Genomic DNA, 8,425 nt, shown 5'->3' with positions numbered 1-8,425 from the left:
ATAGGGTGCACACACACGTATTTTAACGATATATAGTTGTGATTTATTCGGTATCGTAGATGGCGATTGATAAGAGTTAGACGTTTTTGAGAAATCGTAATAGTGATGAGTATTGGAACAGTCTCCAAGGCTTTATGAATTTGACAAAGCAACACAAAGACTGCGACGAAAATATAGATGTCCATGTCTGAAATTCCTAAACTCGAGGTTCCATCGTTCGGATACGATAGAGGGACATATCATTCGATGAGTTTTTCAAGAAAGTTATCAATAGTGGATTTTCCATGGAGAGGTGGGTGAAGTTGTTGTCGATGAGGTAGTCGAGGATAAGGAAGATTTAGATGAGATGATCGACGTCATTTACGATTTAATCTTACCGGCAAATACAGATTAAGCAGATGAGGCGAATGGCAGTCGAATGGGTCAGTATTACAATGAGTTGTTAGATGAGATTGAAGCCGAGTTATATCTGGGTTGCGATTGGATCACCCCTTAACTTTTTGGAAAAGTTGATGCACTTGAAAGTTAAAAGGAAGTGGCCAAACAATTCCTTCGATGAATTGTTGAAGTTACTAAAGTTTGCATTTCCCAAAGATAATAAAATTCCTCCAACACGCTATGATGCCAGAAAGAAACTGAGTAAGTTAGGGTTGAGATACCAATCAATTCATGTGTGTAAATATGATTACTGCTTATTTTACAATGAGCATGCAACTGAAGATTCATGTCGGATATGCGAGAATAGTAGATGGCAAAATGAAAGGACAAATGGGAAAAAAGTTCTACATAAAGTGTTGTGTTACTTTCCATTAACCCCTAGGTTAAAACGAATGTATAGCTCAAGGCATACAGGAAAGGACATGGTATGACATTATATGGGGAGATCGAAAGAAGATGGGTGATGCATCATCCTGTTGATTGGGCTGCTTGGAAGGACTTCAACACCAGGCATCCAGAGTTTGCAATAGAAGCTAGAAATGTATGTTTAGGTTTGGCTACCGATGGGTTTAATCCATTTGGAAACATGAGTCTACCGTACAGTATGTGGCCAGTGTTTTTGACCAATTATAATCTACTGCCATTGTTATGCATGAAGGAGGAGTATTTCATGTTGACTCTTCTAATTCCAGAGCCAAAATCACCTAGTAAGGACATGGATATATTTCTAAGACCGTTGCTGGACGAGTTGAAGAAGTTATGGACTAACGGAGTTGACACAAGAGATGACAAAAAGAATTATTTTTTTAAGATGAGAGATGTACTTTTGTGGATGATTAATGATTTTCCTACTCGCAGTAGGCGTCCGAAAATTTCTACCAGAATTCATATCAGGCACAATCATGGAATTGTGCAATTTCTTCAAACAGTTGTGTTCTAGAATGTTGAACGTAAAATACAAGGAGAAAGGAAAGAAAAATTTGATTAACATTTTATGTAAGATGGAATTGATTTTTCCTCCAACATTCTTCAATAAAATGATCCATTTGGTGTTGCATCTGCTTGACGAATCTATATTAGGAGGCCCGATATTTATGAGGTGGGTGTATCCTTTCGAAAGGTACATGAAAAAATTAAAAAACTATGTCAGGAATAAAGCTCGTTCAAAAGGGTCTATAACAGAAGGATATATTGCGGATGAGGCTTTGACATTTTGCTCCATGTATTCCGAAGGTGTTGAAACAAAATTTAATCATCTTAATCGAAATGAAGATATAGTTTATGTCCCACGACAACTTTCAGTGTTTCAATCTCAATGTCTTCCACTCAGTAAGAGACATCCAGTGAGTTTAGTTTAGGGGACCGGCAACATAGCTGAGTGGTTCATTCTCAACAACTCTCCTGAAATTCAATGTTATTTGGAGTAAGTTCTTTAATAAAATTAAATTTGGTGAAAACTAAATGTTATCATTAATTATAATATGTCAACTATGTTAATTAACAGTGAACACCTAATCGAGATCCGACAACGTCCTCTATCTGTTAATCATGGAGAGTTACAGAAGAAAGAGTTTCGTACATGGTTTCATAAGAAGGTAATTTGTAATTACCAAATTATTTACTCAAACATTGTATATCGTTTTATTGTCCAGAATCTTAAAGTTTAATCTATATATAGATGTTTGAGTTACACCAACTTGAATCGCCTGACTGCACAGATGAATTACTAGCTTTAGCATCTGGGCCAGATTTTCTTGCCCATTCCTACCAAGCTTGTATTGTGAATGGGGTTTAATTTGTGACACATAATCAAGATCAGAATCACATTACACAAAATAGTGGAGTATCTATTGCTGGAGAAAAAGGTTTGACATTTTATGGCCAACTTGAGGAAGTATTGGAACTATCTTATACTGGTGAATATAAGTAGTATTATTTCAGTGAAAATTGTTCAACACTGATCAAAGCAGGAACAAATCAATCACTAAAAATAATATTACTAGTATAAATGTCACTGGTGAAGGGTATAAAGATGACCAGTATATACTTGCTACCCAAGTGAAGCAAGTTTTCTATCTTGACGAACTGGTGAAAGGTCGAGGTTGGAAGGTGGTTGAAGATGTGAATCGTAGACATGTTTGAGATATTTTGAAGGCTAATGAAGTCATCATTGATATTGATGTTGTCCATGATGAAAACTCATCAAATTTCATCCTAACTGTCGATTTGGGAGAGTTAACTGTGCAATAGTCTAACGAACCAGCTCAACAATGTTGATGTTGTGTCTCGTCCTTCTACTACTAATCAACAAGACCATGACAGTGGCGACGAAGGTTTTATTAACGATGATGATGAGGATGATGATGATGAAGAAGGAGGAGCAAATGATGAGGAAGAACTGCTTGAAGACATTAGTGATGGCAATAGTGATAATTTGATTATCATTAATGTAGCTTCAAGTAGTGATGATAGTGATTACTCTATGTAGTAGAATTTTGTTTTCATACATGTAACAAAACGTTATGTTTAGAAATAATAATATGTCTCTTTCTATTAATCTGATGTGTGTCTCACATTAACACTAACTAATTTTTCCATATTTCAATAAATGATTTTGTTATAAAGATGTTAGTAGATGTCACACGCTCTCATGGTGGAGATGCAGGTGGTGATCCTCCCCATGATTCTACTATGATCCCTTCATTTTTTAAGTCAAGTAATGAAATTTAGTCTTTTTTAATTTTAAAACATTAAGTGATCGATTTTTATATTATTTATCAATGATTTTATTTTGTTCTACAAATAAATAATACAACTCCGCGTAAAGGGCATGGATGAGGAATGGGCTAGGAACTCGCAAAGGCGAGGCACAAAGCTGGTAAATCACTTCCAATAACTTTTGACCCAGATACTTATAAGCCATTTGGTAAGCATGGGACATGGTTCACACGTTTAGTTGGGAACACCGTGACTAACAAATTACCACCATATTTTTTTAATTGGAAATCAGTACCTGATCAATACAAACAGTTGCTTTATACCACTGTAAAGGTAAATAATTCAAATATATTTCTAAAGAATATGTGTTTTAGAGGTACGCCATTTTACTAATATTTTTTATATATATTTATAGCAAGGGGACATGACTATGATCATATTATTGAGGTGATAGATGATGATGCTAGTGTGAAATATTGTGATAGGAAAATGCGTAGGAAGGTGCACTTCAAGAAAGTTTATGGTGATGATAAGAACTTAGAGCGGGCCCTCAACAACCCCCACAATGGTGTTAATGCTGAAGATTGGAAACAATGCATTGACTTATGGTTGGATGAGAAATAAAAAGAATCAGGCCAATAGGGATATGAAGAAGTATCCTTCTACTCAAGGATCGAAGTCGTTCGTGGCGGCCCGTTGCGATAGAGTAAGTAAAAAAAAAAAATATAAATTTTCTTTATTAATAAATTATTTATATAATAAGTTGTTTCTTTGTGTTTAGGAGAACCCAGAAATTGGGAATGTACCAAGTTACATTGAAAGCTGGAAGCAATTCCACACCTACAAGGAGAAAGAAGAATTCATCAATGAGCAAGCAAGAATAAACTATGTAAGAATTATCTTATTGTTTGACCTTAAAATCACTATGGTTTGGATGTATTAATGATATTTTTCTATAAAAATAGAAAAGATTTTGAAGTGCAGAGCCAACAAGTCCCGTCTTCTATTTCTGATGAAGGAAAGAAGGTTGACGAAAGGATGATCATGAGAAAAGTGTTGGGTGAATGCCCTAGGCATGAACGAGGAGTTTGTCGTACATTAAATGGGAAAAGGCCTCCAATAGTAAATCTCAAGCTCGGGCACATTTGTCGTCATACACCCAGTCTGCTCAATCCAATGATAATAATAGAATGATGGGACAGGCGATGGCTAACTTGTTGAGACAATACAAATCAGACATTGAGTTCCTGTCTCAACGCCTTCCGCCTGAATCCCGCCCACCACCTCAAACAAAGAGATCAGATGAAGTAACTCAATGGTGGGAGATGTATGTGGCTGCACCTTCACAAGCTCCATCAGCGCCCCCACATATGTTCGGAGATGACGCACCTGCACATGTTCCCCCGCCAATCTCGCCTCAATCTACATTTAGAAATGACGCATCTTCATTAGCACTTCTGCCACAATCTCCCCCAATCATTCAGTTTCCAGATTACTTAGATGATGATGATGATGCGATCAACTTAGGATATATTATATAGTTATATAAATAGTAGTGTTTATTTGTTTTAATAATATTAAGAAAATTATTAATATTATATTGTATCTTCTATTTTCTTATCAACTATTGGAGACTACAATTCTGATTTTAAATTTTATTATATATTAAATTTGAAGTTTTTAATTTTTTTTTATTTCTGTTACACTATTTGCAGCGAAAATATATTGTATTTTCGGCGAATTGTTCGACGCAAATAAGATTCAGACAAGACACATTAGCCATTATTAGCGACAAATAATAGGACTATTTACGGTGAATAATTTTAAATTTTTGCCGGAAATAAGGGTCAATCGCGATAAAATCCAGAATTATTTGCTGCGGATTTATTGATATTTGCGGCGGGCATTTTTCGCCGCAAATATTAGTATTTACGACGACTTTTTGCGGTGAAAATTCACCACAAATAGTTTTTGCGGCGAATTATTGGGGTATTTGAGGTGAAATTGATCAACACTAGTGTTAGGATTGATACCCTAAAAGCATGTAAAGACATTTTATTGGTTTTAAATAAAAGTACAATTTTATTATATTTGAATGTTATAATTATTGTTTGAATTAATTATATAATAATATCAAGAAAATTCCATATTCATTTATGAGAATATGATCTTGTATTAGTACGAGAGAATTAAGATCATATATAATGAATAAAATAGTCAGTAACATATTAAAGTATGAAATCTTTAATGAATTGTTACTAATACGGTTTTCTAAGCATGCGAGATCCGAGTAATCTAGATTCAGATTACTGATATGGATAGACATCTTAGTAAATATGTTTTATATAATAGAGACTATATATGACATGACCGATGAGAATTAATTACTTTTATAAACTTTCCATTTGACGTAAAGATTTAATTCTTATCATAATAGATGATCATTTGTAGATCAGCTAAATCCTGAGTATTCATGAACTCCTATTTATGATTATTGAATTTTTTGATTCACTCATTAAGGTCTCTTAGAACAATGAGACTAATGACTTTTGTTTTGAAGATTCAATATCATGAATGGCTGAGAACATGAATTGAAATAATAGAATCTATGCTTTCTTAACGGATCGAAATTGGTTCCCTTAAGGGTTAATTAAGGAACTGAATAGTATTGAGCTCAAATCTATAATTAAATTATAGATTAATTATTCGCTAGTGAATTAATGGTACTTAAGAATCAAGAGGTAATTAGAAGGGTAAAATGATAATTTTGACAAACTCTAATTAACAAACTAATAATGGAGGATAGAACTACATATATTGATTATATCAATGGATTACAAGAGATAACTCTGTAAATATAATTCTATAAATACTTAGAGTGCAATTCCATATTTATAGTGGAGTAATCATGGAATTAATAAATAAGATTATTAAATTAAAGGGTTTAATTAATAATCTGGTTTATTGGAGCTTCGAATTATAGGTCCATGGTCCTCAGGTCACCTCTGTCCTACACTATCAAGGGGTAAGTATGTCAAAAGAAAGATTTGTAAAGAGAAATGACTAAATTGCAAAGAAATTAATTTTCTAGGGAAATGAAATATTTACGTAATAATTATGGGTAATTGATTAATTATGAATTAATTAATTATTTAACTATATAGTTTTTATTTTAAAAAACTATAGGTTAAAATTTATTTTTAATTATATTTTTAATAAAATAAAAATAATTTAATTAGATTAATATCTTTATATAAGTTTGACAGTACGTGACTTTTAAAATAAGCTCTTATTATTATTTTTGAGAATAAAATATAGACTCTCTCTCTAAAGCGACAATTTTCTCAAAACCTGAAAAACTATTCTAAACCTTCTCTCTGTCAAAACCTCTCTAAATCTCATGTGTTGAGTACATCTAGAGAGTTACATAAATCAACATTTTGAATCCTACGTGCCCACACACGTCCTTCACTACAAGAAATTCGTCATTTACTCAGGGGATTCCTTAAGAAAACGTGTGGGGCTATAAAATTTATTATTACCTACCATTAGTATTGGTAGGTATTAGATTTACCTAGGATTATTTTTTGAGGGAAATTTTTTAACGATTCTCGCTTATTTTTCCCTCCCATTTTTACATAATTAAAAAAAAGGTGATGTGGCTGCTGACATGTGATGAATATGGTGACATGTCAAGTGACGAATACATGTGTGCGTATCACTACGTGACACGTGGCACTAATAATATATTTTAAAAAATAAATTATAAAATTATATAAATTAAAATTTAATCAATATTATTTTTAATTTAATATATTTTTTTATATAAACCTAAAATCTATCTATCCCTAACATATCTAACCCTAACATTTATCTAACTCTCAATCTTTCATCTGTTGCGCCCTCACTCATGATATCTTCTCCATTTTCAACTCCCTTTCACCAAATCTCTCCCATTTTCGACTCCCTCTCACCAGATCTCTCATCTGCCGCCTCCCTTACTCACGACCTCTTCTCAGTTTTTGGACTCCCTCTCAACATCTCTCTCCCATTTTTTTGGACCTCTCTTTGTGATCGACTAGCATTTTTGGACCTCTGTCCATGGTCATCGACGCTTGCTTCAATCCCTGAGTTGTTGCCATTTTTCTTCGAATCTCCGAGCCGCCACCATCATCCTTCGAACCCCTGAGCCACCACCATCTTGTTCACTTCTCTGAGCCGCTGCCATTGTTGTTGATTTTTTGAGCTGCCTCCATCATTGTTGAGTTCTCTGAGCCGCCTCCATCTTTGTTGAGTTCTCTATGCAACCACCATTGTTAGTCAGTTCTCTTTGGGTAATTTTTCATTTTCAGATTTGTGTAATTACTGTTGGTAATGTCTCTGATTTTTTGTTTAAGGTTTGATTTTGGTTTCTTTAGAGGCTTTGATTATTTGGGTGGATTGACCTAGCTTTGAGATTTTTCTGGTGGCTATAAATTTTTTGGAAGTTTGGTTTTTGGTGGCTTTGAGTTTCAGAAAAATTGTCTTGGTGGCTTTGAGGTATAAATCTATGATTTTTTTTTTTTAATTAAATCGCCACTGATCTGAAAGACTAATGATGATTTATTTTTTTGAGGCTTTGTTATTTTTGTTGTGAGGCTTTGTTATTGTTGTTCTGAGGCTTTGTGAATGTTATGCTTTGAGAAAATTATGTTTTGATGATTATTGTGTTTTGAGTCTAAGTTGTTTCACTGTTATTTAATTGTGATTTTGTTTAGATTTTTTCAGTTACATGTCATTGTTGTAATCTTGTTTATGTTTTCATTGTTATGCTTTGAGAAAATTCTGTTTTGATGATTACTGTGTTTCAGGTCTGAGTTGTTTCACTGTTATTTAGCTGTGATTTTGTTTAGAGTTTTTTCAGTTATGTGTCATTGTTGTAATCTTGTTTATGTTTTCATTGTTATATTCTAGTTCATTTTTTTTAATTGTCCTTAGTCTTTGAACTGTTATTTGTGTTGGGGTTTTGTTTATGCTGAGAGAGTTCTCCTATGCTTTCTTATTTTGATGAGAAATGCTTTTTACCTTACTTTGTGTATATAAATCTGGTTTTTTGTTTCTGAATAAAATTTTGAACATTTATTTATACTTGTATAAATTTTGTATCTTTGTCTATTCAATTAGTACTTTTTTAGGTACTTAGTTATTTATTTTGCTAGTTTTTCCATTCTTATAAAAAAATTAGGAATTAAATTAGAAATCTATCTGCCTTGTTTGCTATGTTCAAAAT

This window comes from Humulus lupulus, chromosome 2 (assembly GCF_963169125.1).
Source record: "Humulus lupulus chromosome 2, drHumLupu1.1, whole genome shotgun sequence".
NCBI lineage: Eukaryota > Viridiplantae > Streptophyta > Magnoliopsida > Rosales > Cannabaceae > Humulus > Humulus lupulus.
This window is presented reverse-complemented; position numbering follows the sequence as displayed.